Here is a 13,610-nt window from a genome sequence, read left to right as displayed (position 1 = left end):
CCGCTTTCACCACTCCCCTGGGACATTATGAATACCTAGTGATGCCTTTTGGACTTTCTAATACTCCGGCGGTGTTCCAGAGACTCATAAATGACGTGCTCCGAGATTACATACACCATTTTGTGTTTGTCTACCTTGATGACATTCTTGTTTTCTCCAGGAGCCTCAACGAACATAGGCGGCATGTTCGCCTGGTCCTCCAGCGGCTCCTGGAGAACAAGTTGTTTGTCAAGGCTGAAAAATGTGAGTTCCACTCCCCCAGCGTGTCTGGTTTTGGGCTTTGTGATTGCGGAGGGGGAGGTTCGTCCGGAACCCGCCAAGATCAGCGCTGTGGTCAATTGGCCTACTCCAGAGTCCCGTAAGCAGTTACAGAGGTTCCTGGGGTTCGCCAATTACTTACGTCGCTTCATCCGTCATTATAGTTCGGTTGTGGCTCCACTTACAGGCTTGACCTCTACCTCATCCCCGTTTCGCTGGACTGAAGCCGCTGAGGCCGCCTTTTGTAAACTTAAACACCTGTTTACTACGGCGCCGGTGCTCGTTCAGCCAGATCCTTCCATCCAATTTATTGTGGAGGTCGACGCCTCGGACGTGGGGGTTGGTGCGGTATTGTCCCAGCAACGTAAAGAGGACAACAAACTGCACCCCTGTGCTTTTTTTCCCCGAAGGCTTATGTAACCCCCGTTACAAATACACTCAGTAATAATAGAGCATTTTACAATGATATAAAAAGGTCAATAAATATTAATAAACAACATGATAAAAACAGCTAAAAGTTGTGAGGATAAAAATATAAATAGTATTAACATTAATAATTTATAGGTTTTATTACTATTTTTGTTTAAAAAGAGAAATTGTTTTTGTTGTCGATAAAGTTTAAAGTTTTTCAAGAACCCTCCCCAACCTGTGCGTTGCGTAGCGGAGAGATAGGCCTGTTTAGGGCAGAGACAGCAAGCACGCGCAGCAGAGTAGCCATTAGCTGAAAAACTACGGTGAAAAACTAAAATAACGGTGCAAACCTGTTGTCTAGCCAGACCGGAAGAGGGGTGTGAGCCAAATAAGATTTTATGCCATTACGAGACGAGTTTTGGTGAGTTTTGTTTTGTATTTTGCCTACTTTTGTGGCGTGGGTTTTGCCGTGATGAGGCGAGCCCAGTTGAGACCAATTTAAGTTGTGAAAAGATGACAAAACAGTACTTTTGAGTTATTTATAATTTTCTTTGACACTTCGAAACATGAATGTATTTTATTTGATGTATTTTGGGTATATTTTGTGTGAAATGAAGCTAATTTTGCAAGTAGAGTTGGATGTATGAAAAAGAAAAAAGAGCAGCCGCCATTTTAAGTTTCTAAAGAGTCACGTAGCCTTCTAGTGCGGCTCCGCTTTCATTTTGGAGTGGTTTTATTTTGCATATGGACTAAAATTATTTTTATGGCCTGTCCTGCAGGCCAGGTTTTTGAGTCCCCCCGAGAGTAATTGGGAGACGGTTCCGGACCGGATCGTTCTGGACTTCTCCTGATCCATGGATGGCGAGCCTACCCAAGGAGCACGATAATCCGGACTGCCTGTAGAGCATCACGTGGTCCTTTACTTTTCCTCACTACTACAAAATCTCTGCCAAGGTCGCGGTAGGAGATTGAACACTAACTGTGGATCCAATATACTTTAAAGGAGCACTACCAAAACTGGATACGTCTGCTAACAAACTTTAAAGGATTTTGCTAAGCAATTGGACATTTAGAAAAACAGTTCTTTGTTTGCTTTGCATATTGAATTGTCTTTTGTTTGATATCTGATATTTTGTAACTTTAAAGGATACTTTTGGTGTAAATTTAAAGTGACAAAACTGATTTACAAAAAAGTGAAAAGGGTAATTATAGTGAACTCAAAAGAAAGCTTAAACTAAATTTAAGTTAAATAAATTTAGTTCTGTAACTAAAATCCCTTTAAAACAAATGACCGGTCATCTTTAATTAAAATAGATTGAAACTGAAATTAACTTGAACAAAACCTTTTATTTGAACTTTAACAGAAAAAGTAAAGGAAAAAACAACATAAAGGGTGTTGAAAAGGTGTCTTAACATTACTTAAGAACCAAATTTGTATGTTTATTGTTGTTTGTCAATTGTTCAGTAAACTGCCGGCTTTTTCCATTCTACCTTTATATTGACTCTTGGCTCTTTTATTCAATACACACCACTCCGTGCGAACCTATATCTGGTCCAGTAGCTTGACTACCTCTGCCTAATAGCATAGGTGCTACAAATTCTTGGCGAGCCAGCCAGGAGTGGTTCGTAAATAATTTTCAGAGCTCAAATTTGACTAAGAACTGAACAAAAAATGGAAGCCGTGCAACGAAGTAATGTTAAGATACCGAACTCACTTCTTATTACTGGTTTAACTGACACTGAATCTGATGAAGAGCTTTTTGACTTCCTCAAACAATATGGGTCCATTCAGACAATGGTACCTGTAGATCCCCCGTGTCCAGAAAAGGGCAAGCAGTCCTTTCTTGAGTACGCGTCCAGTGCACCAGTCCAGGCATTATCTAGCTTACTGCCATACAGATTCTCACCCAAGAACAAACCTGACATACTTTACCTTGTCGAAGCATTAAGCTCAGTTTACAGCCCCGTAGTTAGCAAGACAGCTACTCAGACTTACCTGACTGAACTGAGAGACATTGCAAGACTGACAGGTAAAGACTTTGCAGACTTACTGAGAGACGAACTTTCCTCTATAAGCCAAGTAGTTAACCCTGACGAAAATGACTCAGGTGACCGCCAGGACTCACCCCAAGTCCCTGACACGAATGCTCCTCTCAGTCCTCTGCAAGAGAACCCACCAACTCTTGAACCAGTCCACCCACTGATCCAAGCTCCAGTTGAGAATCCCCCACGAGTGCAGGTCAGTGTTAAGACACCCACTCTCAAACCTTCTGAAGTAAACCCACCAGAGCTTCAGAAAGTAATAGTGGAACATGTGCTGAGAACTGAAGACTTCAATGCTCAGATGAACACTCCTTTCAGATTGAGACCCTTTTCAGGGCGCTGTCCCCACCCAAACAACGAAGTCGACTATGAGAGCTGGCGCTCGAGTGTGGAACTCCTTTTAAAAGACCCCAGACAGCCTGATTCATGCAAATCCAGGAGGCTCTTGGAAAGTCTCTCTTCACCTGCTGTCGATCTGGTAAAGCACATACCTACAGAGTCACCTCCTTCCACCTACTTGAAAATACTCGACTCTGCCTTCGGTACGGTTGAAGATGGAGACGACCTCTTTGCCAAATACTTGAACACTGTGCAGAATAATGGTGAGGCACCATCGTCTTACCTCCAGCGTCTTCAAGTCATGCTGAACACCACGTTCATAAGAGGTGGTGTTCCTGCTGGTGAACTAGACAAGCAGCTGTTAAAGCAGTTCATAAGAGGCTGTTGGGACAATGAGCTAATAGCAGAGCTCCAACTCGAACAGAAAAGGCAAATTCCACCTAACTTTTCCGAACTCCTTCTCATGCTCCGGACTGCTGAGAAAAGGCGCACAGCGAAAATGTCGCGCATGAAACAGCACTTGAATACAACAAAACCAAAAGTGTTTTCCAACTACCAAGGCGCTCAGTCCCAAAGTCCAGAGCGAGATACATCAAAAACTGTTGACTCCCTTTCTGAAATACAAGACCTCAAGAAGCAGATCGCCAATCTGCAGTCCCATCTTGCATCTCTAAAGAACAAAAAAGACTCAAACAGTAAAGTCAAGTCAAAATCCACAAACTCGACCAAGACAAAAGTCCCCCCTGAAAGTTTCAAAACTCCAAAGCCACAGCCTTCAGAACAAAAATCAGAACCTCATCCAAGAAATCGTCCAAAGCCCTGGTACTGCTTCAGATGTGGGGAGGACGGGCACATCAAGCCCCAGTGTGAAAATGAGCCAAACTCTCCCCTAGTTGCTGAAAAAAGGAAACTCTTAAGAGACAAGCAGATGGCATGGGACAAAGTGAATGGACAAGAACCTACTTTTTTAAACTAAAGAGGGCTCCAGTTGTGGGACAAATTGGAGCTGAGCCAAAGACAAAGAGTCCCAAGGAAAAGAAACGCGTCTTGAACTTCCACACACAAGCTGAAATGTCACTTTCTCTTCCAAAAGGTCTTGTTGGAGCGAAGTGCACTGCCCAAGTAGCCATTGACGATCATGTGTGCAGCTGTCTATTAGACACGGGCTCGCAAGTAACGACGATCTCCCAATCCTTCTACGAAGAAAAACTGTCTCACTTACCTGTCCACAGCTTAAACGACCTGCTGGAGGTAGAAGGAGCGAACGGCCAGAATGTCCCCTACCTTGGCTTTATCGAAACTGCCATCACGTTCCCCAAGAGTTCATTGGGTGCGGACATTGAAGTGCCAACACTAGCCCTGATCGTTCCCAACTTAAGCTCCAACTCACCTTCGCTGCTGATAGGTACTAACACCTTGGACATCTTGTATGAGCAGTACGGATTGGTTGTAGATTCCAAAGAAAAACATTCAGTTCCATATGGGTACAAAGTCGTTCTCAAAACACTTGCAGCCAGAAAAAAACACTCCGTTAATTCAGGCTTGGGTGAAGTCAGACTCCACAGTACTGATTGTGAAACTATTGGAGCTGGACAAACAAAAGTTTTGGAAGGATCGATAACTCGCAGAGTACCAGAAACTGGAAAATGGGTGACTGTTGAGGCGCCAACAACCACCTCTTTACCTGGTGGCCTTTTTGTCGAAGATGGGTTAGCAACCCTCCCATCCAAGTTCCCTCGCTGCATACCAGTCATCCTCAAGAACGAATCTGATCATGCCATCACACTCACCCCAAAGACAATCATTGCAGAGATTCATGCTATCCAAAGTGTCCAGCCTGCAAACAATAAAACAGTGAATCCAAAATCTGAGAACAAGTCAAATCTCCAGTTTGATTTTGGTGATTCCCCCATCTCTAGTGAGTGGAAACAAAGAATAACAGACAAGTTAAACTCAATGCCAGAGGTATTTGCCCAACACGAGCTTGACTTTGGTCGTACTGGAAAAATCAAGCACCACATCACTCTCAGCGACCCTACACCTTTCAAACACAGGGCCAGGCCGATACATCCGCAAGACTTGGAGGCAGTACGCAACCACTTGCAACAGCTCCTCGATGCCGGAGTCATTCGCGAGTCTGAATCTCCCTTTTCGTCCCCGATTGTAGTCGTTCGCAAGAAAAATGGAGATGTCAGATTATGCATTGACTACAGAAAGTTAAATCTGCAGACTGTAAAAGACTCGTACGCCTTACCCAATCTCGAGGAGTCTTTCTCGGCTTTAAGTGGATCACACTGGTTTTCGGTCTTAGACCTAAAATCAGGCTTCTATCAGATAGAAATGGAGGAGGCCGATAAACAGAAAACTGCCTTCGTCTGCCCCCTCGGTTTCTTTGAGTTTAATAGAATGCCTCAAGGAATCACAAATGCCCCCAGCACGTTCCAGAGGCTCATGGAGCGTTGCGTGGGAGAGCTCAACCTGAAACAAGCCCTTGTGTTCCTTGACGACCTAATAGTGTTCTCTTCAACCTTGGAGGAACACGAAGAACGCCTCTTGCAAGTCCTGGGTCGTTTGAAAGAGTATGGTCTAAAACTGTCGCCACAAAAGTGCAGGTTTTTCCAGAGCTCCGTAAAGTACCTTGGCCACATCATCTCAGAAAAAGGAATCGAGACTGATCCTGAGAAAATCTCGTCACTCAAAACCTGGCCAAAACCAAACACTTTGAAGGAATTGCGGACATTCTTAGGATTCTGTGGATACTATCGCAGATTCATAAAGGATTATTCAAAGATCATGCGACCTCTCAACCAACTCACAAGCGGATATCCACCTCTGCATAAAAAGACAAGTGCCAAAGCCGGCACAGCCCAATATCATAACCCCAAAGATCCTTTTGGAGCAAGATGGAATGTGGACTGTCAAACAGCATTTGACGAAATCATCGAAAAATTGACAAGTGCCCCAGTGCTCGGGTTTGCCGACCCTACTCTTCCCTTTACCTTGCACACAGACGCAAGCACTTCAGGGTTGGGGGCAGCCCTCTACCAAACACAAGAAGGTCAGAAACGTGTGATCGCCTTCGCAAGCCGCGGGTTGTCAAAGTGTGAAGCTAAGTACCCTGCACACAAGTTAGAATTTCTCGCGCTAAAATGGGCAGTTACCGAAAAATTCCAAGATTACCTTTACGGACGCCCTTTCGTTGTGATCACTGACAGCAACCCCTTAACGTACGTCTTGACCACCGCAAAACTTGACGCTACAAGTTACAGATGGTTAGCTGCGCTGTCCACCTTTGACTTCCAACTGCAATACAGGGCAGGAAAACAAAATCAGGACGCGGACGGACTATCCCGACGCCCACATAGCGCACAACCAGACGACATGCTGTCCAAGAAAGAACTGGAAAGAATCCAACAGTTCACACAAAGGCACCTACCTGACACACCCCATTCAAACCTTGTTGACCAGAGCATAATAAAAGCCATCTGTGAAAAGCACTTTGTCCACCAGTCCACAGACGAACTAGCAGAGTCCTTTACTGACAATCCTTTGGTTCTGTCTTTTGCTCTCACTCCCCAAGCCGTCCCCCAAAGCTATGAAGAGGAGGACCAGCTTGGTGGTTTGCCAGTCATTCCTCACTTTACGACATCAGACTTGAAAGAAAAACAACATGCTGATACAAGCATCAGAGAAATAGTCAACCAGATAACGTTGGGAGAAAAACCCCCACCAACTGCAAAAAATGAGCTTCCTGAACTTGGCTTGTTGCTAAGAGAGTGGAACAAGTTAGTCCTTAAAGACGGAGTCCTCTATCGTACCAGACAAGAAAGTGCACAAACGCAGTATCAACTCGTGCTACCACAAGAGTTGAGACCCCTTGTCCTGAAAAGTTTACACGACGACATGGGACACTTAGGTGTCGAGAGGACATGGGACCTGGTGAGAAAGCGATTCTATTGGCCCAAAATGGCCACAGACATTGAGCTCAAGGTCAAGACTTGCGAACGTTGCACACGTCGCAAAGCCCGACCAGAAAAAGCCGCACCTCTCGTGAACATTGTCGTCACCCGTCCACTAGAGTTGGTGTGCATCGACTTTCTAAGTCTAGAGCCAGATTCGAGCAACACGAAGGATGTGTTGGTGATTACAGACCACTTCACGAAGTATGCGCTCGCCTTGCCAACTCCAAACCAAAAGGCGCGCACAGTTGCTCGATTCCTCTGGGAAAACTTCATCTCTCACTATGGTTTTCCCGAGAGACTTCATAGTGACCAGGGTCCGGACTTCGAGTCTCGCACGATAAAGGAGCTCTGTCAGCTGGCTGGTATTCGAAAAGTACGAACTACTCCTTACCATCCGAGAGGGAACCCTGTTGAACGGTTCAACAGGACCCTCCTCGGCATGCTTGGCACACTGGAGAATCACAAGAAAACACACTGGCGCGAACACGTCCGACCCTTAGTACATGCTTATAATTGTACAAAGAATGAGGTGACGGGGTTTACCCCATATGAACTAATGTTTGGCCGACAGCCCCGGCTACCCGTCGACCTCGCGTTCGGTCTGCCAGTCGACCATCAGCCAAGTTCCCACTCAGAGTACGTTCGCAACCTCAAGTCAAGCCTCGAATCCAGCTACAAAATAGCAACTGAAATGGCAAAGAAATCGGCCAGTCGCAACAAAGCAAGATTTGATAAATGCATTGTTGAGTCCACCTTGAAGGAAGGCGACAGAGTGCTCGTGAGAAACCTTCGTATGCGAGGCAAGCATAAGTTAGCCGACCGCTGGGAACCTGAAGTTTACATCATTGTGAAACAATCAAACAACCTCCCTGTCTATGTTGTTAAACCAGAGACAAGAGACGGTCCTCAAAGAACCCTTCATCGTGACCTGTTATTGCCATGCGGTTTCCTTCCTGCTAGCCCAGAGGAAGCAGAACAAATTGTGAAAGACAAACCAAGGCGACCCAAAACACGCCAACAAACAGAAAGTGTTGAACAAGGGTCCGATTGTGAAGATTCTGATCCTGGCTATTACTACGATTATCATGATCTAGTAGTGGAAACCAAAAGTCCCTACATCCCACCTGACACAGAGAACCCTGAAACCGCTGTAGGGCAAACGCCAGTGGAAACAACCAAAGCTGCTGAAGCTAAAGAGAGTCAACAACTATCGGATGAGACATACTTACCAAGTGAGACAAACCCACCAGAAGAGTCCTTAACCGAACCTGTAGAAAGAAACTTACCTGAAGAGAATCCAATCGAAACTGACGGAGATATCCAAGTTGATACTTACCCTGAAGAAGAAAACCTACCTCAAGTAGATCCTGAAAAGTCCCCTGAAACAGACAGCCAAACCAAAGACATTTCTGAAATGCCCATAGAGATTGTCACTGACACAGACCAGTGCCCAGAAGCCACTGACACTAATGACACCATCACTGATCCCCTAAGACGTTCAAACAGACATAGGGAACCTGCTCAGAGACTGACCTATCCTGAACTAGGTAACCCACTCGTCACTGTAGTCCAGTCTCTATTTCAAAGCTTAGCAGTAGCATTCACTGACTCTTTAAATGCTCCCAAGATGTTAAAGATAGAAACTGTGTGAAACATGTACGAGGACGTGCATGAGAAAAGGAGGGGAGGATGTAACCCCCGTTACAAATACACTCAGTAATAATAGAGCATTTTACAATGATATAAAAAGGTCAATAAATATTAATAAACAACATGATAAAAACAGCTAAAAGTTGTGAGGATAAAAATATAAATAGTATTAACATTAATAATTTATAGGTTTTATTACTATTTTTGTTTAAAAAGAGAAATTGTTTTTGTTGTCGATAAAGTTTAAAGTTTTTCAAGAACCCTCCCCAACCTGTGCGTTGCGTAGCGGAGAGATAGGCCTGTTTAGGGCAGAGACAGCAAGCACGCGCAGCAGAGTAGCCATTAGCTGAAAAACTACGGTGAAAAACTAAAATAACGGTGCAAACCTGTTGTCTAGCCAGACCGGAAGAGGGGTGTGAGCCAAATAAGATTTTATGCCATTACGAGACGAGTTTTGGTGAGTTTTGTTTTGTATTTTGCCTACTTTTGTGGCGTGGGTTTTGCCGTGATGAGGCGAGCCCAGTTGAGACCAATTTAAGTTGTGAAAAGATGACAAAACAGTACTTTTGAGTTATTTATAATTTTCTTTGACACTTCGAAACATGAATGTATTTTATTTGATGTATTTTGGGTATATTTTGTGTGAAATGAAGCTAATTTTGCAAGTAGAGTTGGATGTATGAAAAAGAAAAAAGAGCAGCCGCCATTTTAAGTTTCTAAAGAGTCACGTAGCCTTCTAGTGCGGCTCCGCTTTCATTTTGGAGTGGTTTTATTTTGCATATGGACTAAAATTATTTTTATGGCCTGTCCTGCAGGCCAGGTTTTTGAGTCCCCCCGAGAGTAATTGGGAGACGGTTCCGGACCGGATCGTTCTGGACTTCTCCTGATCCATGGATGGCGAGCCTACCCAAGGAGCACGATAATCCGGACTGCCTGTAGAGCATCACGTGGTCCTTTACTTTTCCTCACTACTACAAAATCTCTGCCAAGGTCGCGGTAGGAGATTGAACACTAACTGTGGATCCAATATACTTTAAAGGAGCACTACCAAAACTGGATACGTCTGCTAACAAACTTTAAAGGATTTTGCTAAGCAATTGGACATTTAGAAAAACAGTTCTTTGTTTGCTTTGCATATTGAATTGTCTTTTGTTTGATATCTGATATTTTGTAACTTTAAAGGATACTTTTGGTGTAAATTTAAAGTGACAAAACTGATTTACAAAAAAGTGAAAAGGGTAATTATAGTGAACTCAAAAGAAAGCTTAAACTAAATTTAAGTTAAATAAATTTAGTTCTGTAACTAAAATCCCTTTAAAACAAATGACCGGTCATCTTTAATTAAAATAGATTGAAACTGAAATTAACTTGAACAAAACCTTTTATTTGAACTTTAACAGAAAAAGTAAAGGAAAAAACAACATAAAGGGTGTTGAAAAGGTGTCTTAACATTACTTAAGAACCAAATTTGTATGTTTATTGTTGTTTGTCAATTGTTCAGTAAACTGCCGGCTTTTTCCATTCTACCTTTATATTGACTCTTGGCTCTTTTATTCAATACACACCACTCCGTGCGAACCTATATCTGGTCCAGTAGCTTGACTACCTCTGCCTAATAGCATAGGTGCTACACTTACTCCTGCGGAGATGGGGTATGACGTCGGGGATAAGAAACTGTTGGCCATTAAACTGGCGCTGGAGGAGTGGAGGCATTGGTTAGAGGGGGCGGGTCACCCTTTTGTGGTCTGGACGGATCATAAAAACTTGTCTTATATCCGGACCGCAAAACGGCTGAACCCAAGACAGGCACGGTGGTCACTTTTCTTTGCTCGTTTTGATTTTGTGGTGTCCTATCGCCCTGGCTCAAAGAACGTGAAACCTGATGCCCTTTCCCGACAGTCGGAGCCCTTAATTGAGGTGCAGACCTCTCAGACGATAATACCCACCGCTTGTGTTCTAGGTGCTCTCTCCTGGCGGTTAGAGAAGGACATTAAGGATGCCCAGAACCACGAGCCAGACCCTGGAGGGGGCCCTCCTAACAGACTTTATGTCCCTAGGGCCATGAGGAGCCAGGCCCTCCAGTGGGCCCATGCTACACGGTTCACCCGGAGTGCACAGGACTATCACCTTCCTGCGTCGCAGTTTCTGGTGGCCCGGTTTGGCTAGTGATGCCAAGCAATTTGTTTCGGCCTGTATGATCTGCGCCCAAAATAAGGTCAGCACTCAACCACCACCTGGGTTGTTACATCCCTTACCTGTCTCGAGTCGTCCTTGGTCACATGTAGCGTTGGACTTCGTTACGGGACTGCCTCCATCCGCCGGCAAGACGGTGGTTATGACTGTGGTGGATCGTTTCTCTAAGGCAGCCCACTTCGTGCCTCTGAGGAAACTGCCGTCTGCCTCTGAAACAGCCAGGCTCATTATCGTACATGTTTTCAGACTGCATGGAATACCAGTGGACATTGTTTCTGACCGTGGGCCAGAGTTCGTGTCACAGGTTTGGAAGGCTTTCTGTGCGGCCTTTGGTCCTTCGGCCAGTCTCTCCTCAGGCTTCCATCCCCAGACCAACGGGCAGGCGGAGAGGACTAACAAGGACCTTTAGGTGGCCCCTGGTGCGTCTGCTCCCGTCGCCAGTCGTCGTGGAGCACCCTCCTGCCCTGGGTGGAGTATGCCCATAATGCCTTGACGTCATCAGCTTCGGGTATGTCCCCGTTTGAGGGTTCCCTGTGCTACCAACCACCATTATTCCCTGAGCAGGAGAGGGAGGTGGCCGTGCCTTCGGTGCAACACCTTTACCGACGCTGTCGACGCATCTGAAGGGAGGCTCGTGCAGCACTCCTACGCTTGTCTGCAGCAAACAAGAGGCTGGCTGATCGGCACCGGCTACCGGCACCCACCTACACGCCGGGTCAGTCGGTTCTCCTATCCACCTCCAACATCAAGCTGCGGACGGAGTCAAGGAAACTCGCGCCCAAGTTCATCGGGCCATTTGTGGTGGAGAAGGTCATCAACCCTGTGGCAGTCCGCTTACGTCTGCCACGAACCATGCGAGTGCATGCTGTGTTTCATGTTTCCCAGGTCAAGCCCTACATCACGGGTCCTCTCCAACCCGCGCCCGCCCAACCACCACCACCCCGCATCATCGACGGTTTGCCCGCTTGGACGATCAAGCGCATTATGGACGTCAGACGTCGAGGTCGGGGCCTTCAGTACCTGGTGGATTGGAAGGATTACGGACCTGAGGAGAGGTCCTTGGAGCCTACATCAAGGATCTTGGATAAGGGCATGCTTAAGGACTTCCACAAGCGGCACCCTGACAAGCCTGGTGGTGCGCCCAGAGGCGCCCCTTGAGGGAAGGGTATTGTCAGGAGCCGGAGCCAGGGCGGGTTTGGTGGGTGTTTTCTCACTTCCGGTTTTGGGCTTTTATTTTGTTACTTCCGTTCAGTGCCCGTTTGTTTCACTAGGTAACTTCACCAGTCATCACCGGCCCCTGTCTGCTCACCTGTTTGTCATTTCCTTTTGTGTATTTAAACCCTGGTCTGTTTGTATCTTGTCACTGGGTCGTTCTGTAAGTTCCCTTCAGTCATTTCGAGTACAAATTGTGATTAAACCTTGTTTGCTTTTGAAGCTCTTTTGCTGTCCTGCATTTGTGTCCCGTCTCAACCGTGACAATAATAATACTGTATCAGTAAAATTGACAAAACACTGTTTCAGGAATTTTCATAGAAAAATTTGGTCAAGTATCAAAAGTTATTAAAGCTACAAGTAGCATTTAGCGGGCCCGAGCACGTGCGACCGCATGGCACGAGCGACCGCCCCGTGAGCAACGCCCCGCTCGAGCCATTCTCGTCGTTTTTTCTTGTCCATTCTGGAGCTCCAAGCTAATGTTAATATGACAGCAGCCTGGGGGGGGGGGGGGGGGGGGGGGGCTGTAATCTGTTGCCTTAAGGGACAAAAACTTTTGCATATAGCATGAAAAAAATTCAAGCAATGATGATAATTGCTATCACTGTCCCTAAGGATGAGAACAATAGAACTCATTCAATTTCCACTACAATGTCTAGATGAGTGTCAGCTATGTCTGATAACTTGGCCAATTAGCTGGACCGGGATCTTGCAAAGTGCAGGTGGTTAACGTCCAGTGTGATGAGTCTGTGGACGGCAACAGTACAGCATAGCTTTTGGTTTCCACAAGAGAAGAACTCCTGACACATCTGCCCTAACAGACAACTACAAGAGGAGTTGAAATGTATAACACGGTGAAGGAGTTTTTGTGCAGAAAAAGGTACAATTAGAAAAGCTGGTAGCAGTGACTGCAGATGGGACTCCTGCTATGATCAATAGACAAACAGGTTTCATCACTCACTGTAAAGCTGACCCAGACTTTCCAAAATGTCTGCATTACTGCTGCGTCATTCACCAGCAGGCTTATGTGCAGAAGTGATTGGCTCTGGACATATAATGACTCTTATTCTGAAAATCGTAAACAACCTCAGCTGCAAAGCAAAACAGCACAGGATTTTTAAGGTGCTATTGGAGGAGATGTCTGTTGAATATGGTGAATATGAACATTGTGAATCTGAACTTGCATTCTTGACTGACATTACTGGAAAACTAAACCACTTGATCTGCGAGCTGCAAGACAATGGCAAAACTATTTTTTTTTGACCAGCCTGCCTGAGCCAGTGTTTTTCTTGTGGGGATCTTTTCTGCCAGGGCTTGTCAGCTTGGTCAGTGGATGTTGCTGCAGTTGTCTCCCTTGCTGGGACAGCTGGAGTTAAACACAGCAGCTCACGGCTCTGAAGTGGACCCCGTTGCTGTCCCAGTCTGGATGGGCACTGTGGCGATGTTCCAATGGCCAGGCTGGCTCCTGGTATAAAGAGATTCCCAAATACCATTTCCTAACCGCAGAGCCAAGGATGTGTTTACATGTTTAGGTCAAAAATG

At 45.6% G+C, this 13,610-nt stretch overlaps 1 protein-coding gene and 1 long non-coding RNA gene across 2 annotated transcripts in view; one reads left to right on the top strand and one right to left on the bottom strand.

The window, feature by feature from the left end:
• Positions 1-13,610, bottom strand: part of tnmd (tenomodulin) — a 123,946-nt gene that overhangs the window by 22,446 nt on the left and 87,890 nt on the right. The window lies entirely within an intron of this gene.
• LOC111947973 lies at positions 879-2,165 on the top strand. The gene is made up of 2 exons (XR_002873965.1): positions 879-1,090; positions 1,449-2,165. It is a non-coding gene; the product is annotated as an uncharacterized LOC111947973 (long non-coding RNA).

Source organism: Oryzias latipes, chromosome 10, assembly GCF_002234675.1.
Source record: "Oryzias latipes chromosome 10, ASM223467v1".
NCBI lineage: Eukaryota > Metazoa > Chordata > Actinopteri > Beloniformes > Adrianichthyidae > Oryzias > Oryzias latipes.
This window is presented reverse-complemented; position numbering and strand designations above follow the sequence as displayed.